The sequence below is a fragment of the Podarcis erhardii genome, assembly GCF_964252035.2.
Source record: "Podarcis erhardii genome assembly, chromosome: 9".
NCBI lineage: Eukaryota > Metazoa > Chordata > Lepidosauria > Squamata > Lacertidae > Podarcis > Podarcis erhardii.
In genome coordinates, this window is record NC_138512.1 from 22,421,992 (window position 1) to 22,434,381 (window position 12,390).

General features: G+C 44.5%; 1 protein-coding gene across 10 annotated transcripts in view; it reads right to left on the reverse strand.

Moving 5' to 3' along the window:
* The window catches only part of LIMCH1 (LIM and calponin homology domains 1), a 212,836-nt gene that overhangs the window by 92,978 nt on the left and 107,468 nt on the right, over positions 1–12,390 (reverse strand). The gene's annotated exons all lie outside the window — the stretch shown is intronic.

The window sequence follows — 12,390 nt, forward strand, 5'->3', positions numbered from 1 at the left end:
AGGTTAAGAACTTTGCTTCAGGATAAGAACAGAAATCATGCTCCGGTGGCGCGGCGGCAGCAGGAGGCCCCATTAGCTAAAGTGGTGCTTCAGGTTAAGAACAGCTTCAGGTTAAGTACGGACCTCCGGAACAAATTAAGTACTTAACATGAGGTACCACTGTACAAGTGCGATACTCACTCAACATAGTGGCAATAATGAGTGTCACCACAACACTTTGACTAAATAAATGGCATATTTTTTGCTTTTGCTGCTTGTAAAATTATAGCACAGGTAGATACTTTATAGGTTTGGTTGATTATTCATGTCTGTATTGTGGCAGAATGTAACTTATTTGCAAACTTGTATTCTGAAGCCACTTCTGTTTTATCTCCGCCCGATGGCTAGTGCAAAATACAAATCAGATTTGACAACAGAATAAGTCAAACTCATATTGTGATATTTATTTTCAGCTGGCCCTCCATCTATTTAATGTAAAACAAAAACAAAACAAAACAAAATAACTCCAGAGGGAAGACAATTGTTAACTCTTCTTTAAGTCTCAACTACCACTGGGATTTCTTTTGCATAACCAGGGACTTACTGAGGAAAACTGTCCCTCCTTTGGAGCTTGTCTGTTCCTTTTCATCCTCATTGTTTGTTTTGTACTTCTACAGTTTCGCAAGAGTTGCACTCTTTATTATTTCAGTGTGCAGTGATCAGTTCACTAATCGCAATGGCATTTGGCATGCCAGCATCAGCACACTCACAGCTTGCAGTCACTGCCAGCCTCGCTGCAAAAATCCTAGACTGAACTTTTACAGACTTCCATGTTTCAGCCCCTAGTCCAGAAGCCAGAAAGTGAAGGCAAGGGCTAAAAGAAACAAGTCCTTCTTCCACAGAAGGAAGTGTCTGCTTATGAACTTTTGTCTGTTTTCCACCTTTCCTCCTTTACCTCCGAACCCCGCAGCATTCTGCAAGGGGGGTGACAGCTACACTAATGTCAATTGGAGAGGGGGAAATGTTTATTACATTTCGTTCTGCCCATCTCCCAATAAAGCAAGAAAGGTCTTGCAGCGGGCTGTGGAGCGTAGAGTGGTGGCTCTGGGTGGGTGCATCATTGGCCACCCAAGCATCCAGTACAGCAACGAGGCCCTCTACAGATGGGATATTTGGTTGAGGGGATATTTTGGTTGAGGGGATATTTTGGGATATTTTGGTTGAGGGACATCATAGCAGGGATTAGGAATTGGTTACAGGTTTGAAGGTATTGGCGGCAAGCCTTGCTCGAGTGGCGGTTAGGCATTGGCAGGGGGTTAATTGTTATGCAAATGAAGGGGGGAAGGAAGCGCCATCACCTTCCCCCAATGAAAAGGGTAGTCCGGTAGAGGACTCCGGGGGGCGTTGCCTTGTCCGAAACCTAGGGAGGTAAGGGCCCCCGGCACGCCCCCGAGCAGTGACACCCGTGGGATCCTAGTTGGCGTACTTCAACAGGACTCCCACGGCTTGTGGATAACTCCATGCCGGGTAGTCGATAGGAGCCAATGCCTAAGGCCAATACCTTTCAATTCTGTAATCAATAAAGTTGTGGCCTTTTTATGCCCATTAACCTTAAATAATGCGTCCAGTGTCTTCATTTCACATGGGGGAGGGGACTTGCCACGCAAAGCCATTTCTGAGCTTGGGAGGAGAGGGTGTTGCGGGCTACCCCCTCCCACACACGCGGGGGCTGGCCTTTTGCCCCTGCGAGAACAGGGAATTCCCGGGCGTGCCTTCGACCCAGCCCGCCAATCGGCGGGCTGGGGAGGCGGGGCCTAGCCTATTTAAGACCAGGCACGCCCAGGAACTGCCCTCTTTCCCCTTTCCAGCTGAGCAGTTTTTCCCATCCCACCCACCCTTTAGGCTTAGCTAGCTATGACCTTGCTATGGACTCCGGTGCAGCTTACATGTTAAGTTGTGGGTTGACACATAGCAGACGACACAGCGATTTCTCCAAGTAGCTCTTTATTTCGTAAGCTGGAATAGAACTGACTGCAAACAGCTCAGCCGGCCTGCTTTTATAGGCAGCCGGCTGTCAACATTGTAGCAACAACAGCCCAGAGTTCCCGCCTAAAATAACTGACGTGGACCTGAATGAAAACTATCGACAGACCTGAGTGAAAACTATATACAGTATCCCCCTGCTGGCCCAGGGTGAAACTTCACTACATAACATTACACATGAACCATCCTGTTTTAGTTTCACAGTCACTTTGTGAGATAAGTGACAGCCAAAGACACCCACAACATGATTCATTTATAGCTGAGCAGGGATTCAAAAAACCCTAAGCTTCCTGTTCAAATCCAACGTGTTGCCCCTAAACCACAGTCAATCTGAAGGCTTGCAGAAAGAGTCTCCCTGTGATGTCTAATTTCTCCACTTTCCCCAGGCTTCCTTCTTGCTATCTACAAAAATTTTCTAAAGACCTTTATGGATGAAATTAGCTTTCTGTGTGTATTTGTGCAGGGAGGGGAATGCTTCCTTGCTGGTATTTTAAGTAGAATGGTCAGGTTTAGATATTTTGCTGATCAGAACCAATCTAAAAAGGGAATAAAGGTTAGGTACAAGTGTGTTTACAGCATTATTTGTTATTTATTTTATCATGATTTATTGAAATTGTATCTCTCAAAAGAGCATCAGGCCAGATAGGCTAGGTACACAGTGCTTTTTCTTTTTACATGGTGGAGCACTGAAACATGTGGTAGCATTTGGAAACACTCAACGAATAGGTGGATCCCATCATACACTCCATATATATATATATATATATGATTTTCAGTTATATACATTTCAATAGTTTTACAATTATTTTAACATTCCAAAACTCCCCTTCCCTCTTTCTGTGGTTCCATAAATTTATTTTTTAATCTTTCCTGCATATTCCTAATTAACTTTATTAACTTATTAACAAATGAATGAATTATTTATTCATCTCCCTGAAAGATATATTCTCATAAAACTGCAGGTTATTACAATATTCCTGCCAATGTTCTTAGCTGTTTACAGTTTGTAAATATTCAACAACCCATTTCCATTCTTTTATAAAAAGTTAGAAATCTTGATTTCTTATCCCCCCCCCCCCGGGAAGTTTTGCCATTTCTGCATATTCCACAAGTTTTCGTATCCATTCTTCTTTCGTCGAGACTTCTTCTTCTTTCCATTTTTGGTCAAATATCCACCATACACACAGTTGGTGTTCTCAAATGGGGAACAAAAGGATAGGGATGGCTCCCATTCTTGCCCTCCACCTATGAGGAGATCAGAGATCTTGCAGACATTACCACTGTGGTGCGAGAGATTAACTACCCTTCACACAGATACAGGAATGTAGTGCTGCAGAGGTTGTGCACCAGCCCCAGTCTCTGCCGAGTGGTAGCGAGATTCCAGGGAGTTTCAGACACTCACTCAGGGTTGTGTTTCCATTGGGAAAGCAAGGAACAGCAGAATCTAGTGTCTTTAAGAAATATGGTTTATTGTACACATCTTGACAGCTGGAAGCCTTTGATACAGGGGGTGCAGAACATTATGGCCTAAGATAATCCCTCGTCGCTCCTCTCATAGCTTCAGCAAGACTGGCTCCAGAGCAGCAGCCAGTCATGATGACCCCTGGTCTCTCAGTGCAGCCTCCTCCAGCCATCGCCACATGGAGTTCTCCTACTTCCTCCTACATTCTTCCCAGAATGCCTTGCGAAACGCAACCCCTCCCCTTCTGTAAGCTTGCCCCCCTTCTCCAGACCTCTGTTTTTTAAATGGGTACCATCACGCCCCTGTTACCCTGGCAACCTCCGTTTCCCAGACCCAATCATCTTCCTTTGATGGGCTATCAACACATTTGCCATGCTAAATAAATAGCATTCCAGGGGAGGACTCTCAGCACTGTGTAATTTCTAGCATCCGGTAATTTCTAACACCCACTAACTCCTTAGAATCGTGGGCACTTTTGCTCTCCCAAACACTGGTACCCCAAACCTGTAACAGTATAAAGGGGACCAAAATCATAGAGCATAACTGTTAAGTTGTGGGTGAACATATCAGACGACACAACAATTCTCCAAACAGCTCTTGTTTATTCACAGGCCAGAACTGAACTGAACTGAAGGGTTCAGCCAGCCTGCTTATATAGAGCTCCAGTACAACCTAACTGTAACAACTTTCTGTAACTATCCAATCACTGAACGTCACTTTCAATCCCTTATTTGCATATGTGGACCTGAACTATCTACAGTATCCCCCTGCTGGCCCAGGGTGAGAACTTCAGTACATAACAATAACGGACAAAGCAACCACACGAAACCACCACCCACAACAGGAAGCTCTCCTTGCCAAAGCTGTCAACGTTTCCCTTTTTTAAAGGGAAATTCCCTTATTCCGAATAAGATTCCTCGCAAGAAAAGGGAAAAGTTGACAAGTGTTGAAAAGTAGACATTTCAAGATGACAATGAACACCACATAAAATGCTTGAACGTGAACTGCATCGCCAGCCGGCAAGTTTTAAAAAGCTTCTTTTAAAACACGGGGCTGTTATTAACGCAGCTATATTTCTTCCTTCTCACCTTGTGCTTCCCCCCTCCCCGTCAAATTAAGCAACGTTATCTTTCATTTGACAGCCAACCTTCAAGCATATCCATTATACCCACTGAAGATGGTCTCCTCGAGAGCAAACCAGAGAGGCCTGCCAGTAGCCACCACACGCCTACCAAATCGTTATTCCCTAATGGCAAGCAGCGAAGTAGCTACAGCTGCCCAGAAAAAAGAAGTTGGGTTCATTCCTGCTCAAGTTCACGACCTGCGAAAGGGAAGAGCAACAGATTCCTTTCCTCTTTTAAAATTAAACATCTACTTCTTACAAGCCAAAGAATGTGATCCATAATCTCTTAATAGTTTAGGCACCCTCCACCCCTGCCAACTCCAACAAAACAAAAATTGTGTTGCTGTGGGATAGCCACACTTTAAACATTTTCCACTCAGGGTTTTGCAGCTTTTGTGTGTGTCAGCGTTATATAAAACAAAGCCTACGGGAAAATTCGTCTAACAAACAACTTCTTGTTCAATAACAATTTTCTTACTACTTTTGAAATAACAGCAAAACCGACAAACTAAAGATACTTTCATAATTCTTGTAGCAATATGAAGGTAATTAACAATTACGAAGGTAATTAACAATTACAGTAGTAATAATAATAATAATAAATTTATTTATACCATGCCCTGCCTGGCCAGAGCCGGGCTCAGGGTGGCTAACACCAGTAAAATTTAAAATTACAGTAAAAACATAATAGGAAAAAAAACCCACCAATTTAAAATACAGGTTAAAATGCCATTTAAAATGCAGCCTCATTTTAAAAGTAGCCCATAGATCAAAACCATAAGGGGAGGGAAACATAAGGGTCAGACTGCGTACAAACCAAAGGCCAGGCAGAACAGCTCTGTCTTGCAGGCCCTGCGGAAAGATGTCAAGTCCCACAGGGCCCTAGTCTCTTGTGACAGAGCGTTCCACCAAGTCGGGGCCAGTACTGAAAAGGCCCTGGCCCTAGTTGAGACCAATCTAACCACCTTGCAACTTGGGACCTCCAAAATGTTGTCATTAGTGGACCTTAAGATCCTCCGTGGGGTATACCAGGAGAGGCGGTCCCGTAGGTACATGGGTCCTAGGCCGCAAAGTGCCCCCAAAAAATCACTGTAGTTTTGCAGCCAGGGTTAAAACCAGTACAGTTCTTCAAATTCCATGGCATCTAGCTGTATTCAGACATAGGCAGAACCTGCTCCTTGATGACTTTAGTAGTGCCCACATGCATGGCAAACAAACAACTTTCTAAAATGTACAGTGGATTCTAGAGAGCAAGAATTATAATTTTCCTATGTTCCTTATGTGATTTATGAATTATTAAGTTTTTAAAAATATTTTTTGTACCAAAGATTTGCTTACACAAGACTTTTCCTGTGGAACAAAGAGGACAACTTCCAGCTTTCACCCCTTATTTTTGTTTTTGTCTTTTCAAGGGAAACTTTCCAAGATATTGTGATCTTCTCCTGAGAAGCCTCAACTAAAAGAGTTCCTTCAAAATCATGTCAAAATCTACTCTTTAAGCCAGTTCATATGTCTAAAACAAGCATTAAAACACTGGGGGGGGGACCACTGTTTGAGAGATTGTGTGATGGCATTCATGAAAAATTAAGTGCTTAATTTGTGATCAGATAAAAACTATGGACAAAAAAGAGAGAGAGAAAGAGAGAGCATTTGAGGCCAGCCGGAACAAATTACCAATTCAATCTGATGCTAACTTGCTGGCAGGATGGATGGACCAGAAAGCACACACACAACTGTGACCAACAAGGTGGGGTGAGCTACACCCCACAGTCGTATTTAGATTTGAATCCCACTATCAAAACATGACAATGAATAAATAATTTTCACAGGTGTGCCAGGAGTCAAGGCTCCAGCTAAAGGGATGCTTTCGGATCTCATTGCATAGAAAGTAAGGGGGGTTTAAAGCAGGTGGAATTTCTCCTTCTATAGCCCCCGACAGCAAGTGCTAGCATACTACTGTCCTTGTGGGGCAGCAGAAGGAGTGGGCAAGAAGGGTCAAATGTTCCCTGCTAAGAGCTGATCCACAAACATTTGGAATAAGTAAAGCTGCTAGGACTGTACCACTTCAGATTTCAGGCGGTGGGGGAGGAGAAGAAGAAGAGAAATGCACTTCCCAATCTAAAAATAAAATAATTATAAAAAAATAAATGCCTGCCCTTAGGTTCTGCTCCAGCATCTCTTGACTATCTAGTTTTCTATATGCAAGAAGTACTGGAGAGCATCTTAATCTCGAGGCTATGGGTTTGAACCTCATGTTGCACAAAAGATTCCTGCATTGTGGGGCTGGGCTAGAGGACTCTGTGGCCACCTTCCAACTCTATAATTCTATGATTCTATGACACGTCATATGCATCGCAAGATAGGGTTGCCATAATAATAATTTATTTATACCCCGCCCATCTGGCTGGGTTTCCCCAGCCACTCTGGGCTGCTTCCAACACAATATTAAAATACAATAACCTATTAAACATTAAAAGCTTCCCTAAACAGGGCTGTCTTCAGATGTCTTCTAAAAGTCTGGTAGTTGTTTTTCTCTTTGACATCTGATGGGAGGTAATAATAATAATAATAATAATAATAATAATAATAATAATAATTCAGTATTTATACCCCGCCCATCTGGCTGAGTTTCCCCAGCCACTCTGGGCGGCTTCCAATCAAGTGTTAAAAACAATACAGCATTAAATATTAAAAACTTCCCTAAACAGGGCTGCCTTCAGATGTCTTTTAAAGATAAGATAACTGCTTATTTCCTTCACATCTGAAGGGAGGGCGTTCCATAGGGCGGACGCCACTACCTAGAAGGCCCTCTGTCTGGTTCCCTGTAACCTCACTTCCCGCAATGAGGGAACCGCCAGAAGGCCCTTGCCGCTGGATCTCAGCTGAGCGATGGGGGTGAAGACGCTCCTTCAGGTATACAGGACTGAGGCCGTTTAGGGCTTTAAAGGCCAGCACCAACACTTTGAATTGTGCTCGGAAATGTACTGGGAGCCATTGCAGATCTCTCAGGACCGGTGTTATGTGGTCCTGGCAGCCACTCCCAGTCACAAGTCTAGCTCCTGCATTCTGGATTAATTGCAGATTCCGGGTCACCTTCAAAGGTGGGGATGGAGACGCTCCTTCAGCTATACTGGACCGAGGCCATTTAGGGCTTTAAAGGTCAACACCAACACTTTGAATTGTGCTGGAAATGTACTGGGAGCCAGTGCAGGTCTTTCAAGACCGGAGTTATATGGTCTCGGTGGCGGCTCCCAATCACCAGTCTAGCCATATTCCAAAAAGTGAAAATCCTGACAGAGTTGTTGGGTTTTTGGGGGGAACATCTCCCCTCCCAAAAAAAATCATTTGGGGGCTTTTCTTTGATTTTTTTTTTTTAATCTCCCTACTTGCCATATGTCCGGGTTTCACCAGACATTTTGCTAGTTCAGCAAAAATCCACCCGGATGCCATTTTTCTGAGCGATTCCCGGGCGGGTCCGGGGAAACCTGGGCTTATGGCAGCCCTATCATAAGATGCTCTCTAGTGAGATATTTTGGTGTCTGAAGGCAAGGGCCTGGCTGTAACGCAACAGATGGTCTGTAACTCAAGTTAGAGAGTCTTCCCCAGCCTGCATCCCTATAGATACTTTGGATTTACAACTCCCAACCCCTAACCATTAGCCATGCCGGTGGGAACTGATGGGAGCTGTAGCCTAAAAGATCTGGAGGGCACCAGGTTGGGCAAGGCTGGTCTGTGGAGTGAAGCAAGGCAAGGCAGACAGGAAGGCAAGGAATTTAGCAACAATTCAATATCTGCTGTACATCAACACAAGTATAGATAAAGGAAAGTAATAGCACCACTCTATTCTGCCTTGGTCGGACCATACCTGGAGTACTGTGTCCAGTTCTGGGCACCACAATTTAAGAAGGATGTTGTCAAGCTGGAATGTGTGCAGAGGAGGGCAACCAAGATAATCAAGGGTCAAAGTTTAGCCTGGAAAAGAGGAGACTGGGAGGAGATATGATAGTAACCTTCAAATATCTCAAGGGATGGAGCAAGACTGTTTTCTCCTGCTCTGGAGGGTAGGACTCAAACCAACGAAATCAAGTTAAAAAGAAAGGAGATTCCAACTAAACATCTGGAAGAACTTTCTGACAGTAAGAGCTGTTCAGCTGTGGAACAGGCTCCCATGAAGGGTGGTGATCTACTTGAGATTCCTACATTGCAGGGGGTTGGACCCTCGGGATCCCTTTGATTCTACGAAGAAACAATCTGCCCAGCTTAAGGAGATACGGCAGGTTTAACAGGAGAAGATGAAGCACCACTGGAGTTGTCCCTTCTGTTTTGTGAGCAGCTCTTGAGCTAGCAAGGTTCAGCCTGATCATCCCACTTGGCATTCTGCAGTACCTCCTTCTAGCCAGCTGCACCAGGGAGCTGAAAACAGGATTAGGGCATCAGTGGCTCTTTCCACTGGCAGGCGGTCATGATGGAGTATGGAGTATCCAAATCCAACATGCCTTGAGCAAGTGATCCCTGGTACATGGTTTGCTGCAGGCATGTGGAAAATAGCCATACTCCTCCTGGATGTTCCTGGCAGCGACTGCCATGGGTTTTTAGTGTGCACCGTCAAGAATCCATAGGCTATACCCTGACAGTCACAAAACCATGTTTGTGGCTGACCTCTCCAGGCCAAGTGTAACATACGCAGCAGCCGTTAAGACTATCCAGAGATGCTGCAAAACAATGAAGCTCACTTAATCACTGGTAGCATAAGAACAAAGGAAGAACTTGGGGCATTTCAAGCTGTGCATTTCATAATACTGTTAGCAGCTCCCGTCAGATGTTTTTCTTCATTAGGCTCTTCCTGTGACCCTTCAGGAGGCAGGAGTGCCAAAATGGTCAGGGCAAAGCAGCCTGAGTTGTTTTGCCTTCAGCTGTGTGTTTATCACTTGCCCTGGTCAGCTATTTCTCTTTACCCAGAAAAACAGCAGTTAACCAAAAGCCCTTCTAATCTAAACACGGTTCTCCCATATTGGAGTTCTCTCCCAATATCTGAGCCAGTCGAATTTGCAAAGCAACAGATGGAACCAAAGAAGGGAACTTGAAAGTGTAGATGAGAACCTTGGGCTGTTCTCAATGCAGAAGCTCCGGTTATCAAAGAGACAAGTGGCTTTTGTAAGCTAGGAGAGAAAAAAGGACTTGGCATTTCTGCAGTGGGAACTGCTGTTATGGAAATGGCCGGCCAAACTCTGGATGTGTGGGCAAGGATCTCTCCCCCTCTTTCTCTCTCATGCACACATTTCTCTTGGTTGGATCTTAAAAGTACAGATTATCTATAAGTAAGATTTTGTTTCTTTCTTGTGGAAATGGGATTGCATATGCATGCACACACCCTCTCACACAAACTACGCAGAATGACTAGCAATAGGAAACCAAATGTCCAGAAGGTAGACTGTTTTTTCACTCTGGTTCAGTGGGACGTGGGTGACGCTGTGCATTAAACCACAGAGCCTAGGACTTGCTGATCAGAAGGTCGGTGGTTCGAATCCCCGCGACGGGGTGAACTCCCATTGCTCTGTCCCTTCTCCTACCAACCTAGCAGTTCGAAAGCACGTCAAAGTGCAAGTAGATAAATAGGTACCGCTCTGGTGGGAAGGTAAACGGCGTTTCCGTGCGCTGCTCTGGTTCACCAGAAGCGGCTTAGTCATGCTGGCCACATGACCCGGAAGCTGTACACTGGCTCCCTCAGCCAATAAAGCGAGATGAGCACCGCAACCCCAGAGTCGGCCATGACTGGACCTAATGGTCAGGGGTCCCTTTACCCTGGTTCAGCAAGATCGAAATTACCTCTCCAAGTCCTGCTCAGTGATGTATCTATACCAGATATGGGGATTCTGCAACCCACCAGATATTGTCAGACTGTAGCTCCCAGCAGCCCCAGTCAGCATAGCTGCTGGTTAAGGGATGATGGGTGTTGGAGTCCTACAACATTTGGAGTGCCACAGATTCCCCATCCCTAGTCTATACAGCTGTGAGGCTGACTGTTGCTAACTTCTGGGTGTCAACATTCACTCCTGATCAGTCATTCCCACATCTCTTACACAAAACCACTGCTATCTTTTTCCTAGAAAAAGAGGTGCTGCAATTCACCATGAACACCTCCCTTGATCTCTTATAATGGCAACGGCACCCACCTGAGCTAATAGTCCAAACTTATGGACAACTTCAAACTTTCACAGCCTGTGCTGCAACAAAAAAGTAAGCACGGATAAATGTCCCTGGTATCTTCTGGGGAAGGGAAGGGTGGGAATTAAAACCTACAGGAAATTCTGGCATTTGTACTCCACGTAACTTTGTAAAAGGGCTTTTCTGTGCCAGAAGTGCGGTGCAGTGAGTTCCCGCTGAAAAAAAGCCCTGCACATAGCAATCATGAATCCTTAGCCATCAAAACATGGGTGCTTCCCCCACACGTAACACAACATTTAGATTATCAATTAGAATCATAGAGTTGGAATGCAAGAATCTTTTTGCCCAACATGGGGCTCGAACCCACGACCCTGAGATTAAGAGTCTCATGTCCTACCAACTGAGCTATCCTATTAGTGCTATATTTTCTTTAATGCTCCTGCTATATCCAGGGCTACAACACATGAGCAGATAAGTTTGAGGTGTCCATCCATTGCCAAGCAACCTTTTACTTTAGCAACATGTTGAGATGCTACTCATCAATTCGCTCCGGGGATTGTGATCAAGCAAATGGTGTGAGAAGACAGAGAGGTCTGGTGTAAGGTTTCTGATACGACAAAGACATTAAAGCCTCCAGATGCAAATCACATTTCTGTGGGGTCTTCCCCTATGAAATTCCAGTGGGGAAGCAGCAAAAGCAAAGGACCAATAGCATTGTTCCCTTCCCCTCGCTACGGGGCTAGGAAAGTAGTTTAGGAGGAGACGGCAGGTGGACAGAAGGAGATGTACAAAGGTGCAACATTGGACAGGAAACACAATTTCTAGTTACTCTTCTTTTCCTTAGTTTGCTTTTCTTTTTAGTCATCCTTCACGTGTGCACAGATAAAAGCTTTCTCAAAGTAGCCATACATTTGCTGACATGAAGATTAAGCAGCATTAGGCAGCTAATAGTCCAAATTTAGGAACAGCTTCGCACTTTCACAGCCTGTGCTGCAACAAAAAAGAAAGGGGGGAGGGAAATGTCCCTGGTATCTTCTGGGGAAGGGAAGGGAAGGGTGGGAATTAAAACCTACAGGAAATTCTGGCATTTCTACTCCATGTAACTTTGTAAAAGGACTTTTCTGGGCTCATATCCATTATGAAAAAAAGACTGGGACCAAGAAAGAAATTTGCTTTGAGGAGTTTTTCTGACAAGGCTCCTTTTCTGTTCAAAACAGCTGCTGTCAGATGACTCAATGATTCCCCCCCTTTTCTCATTTATTTCCATAAGCTGAGTCCTAAGCAACAGTGAAAGGCGCTGGCCACAATCCAGCACTAGGTTAGTTAAATAAATGGGATTTATGTATGCATAACCATATGCTAGATTGCAGCCATTTTATTTTCTCAGCGCAGGGCTGAGTGGTGCGTATTCCATGCTTAACCTTAAAAAAAAACCAGCAACAACTCTTGCTATCTGGTTTGTGCAAACTGGGCATATTTTCACACCTTACTTTGAATTTAATTCTACTTTCAAATGTAACATTTTAAAAAAAATTATGAAAGCTGTTTGGTAAAGACGGGGGTGGGTAGAGAGGGAAATGTAGAGAGAAAAGGGGCTGGGGGCAAGCTAAATCAGCAA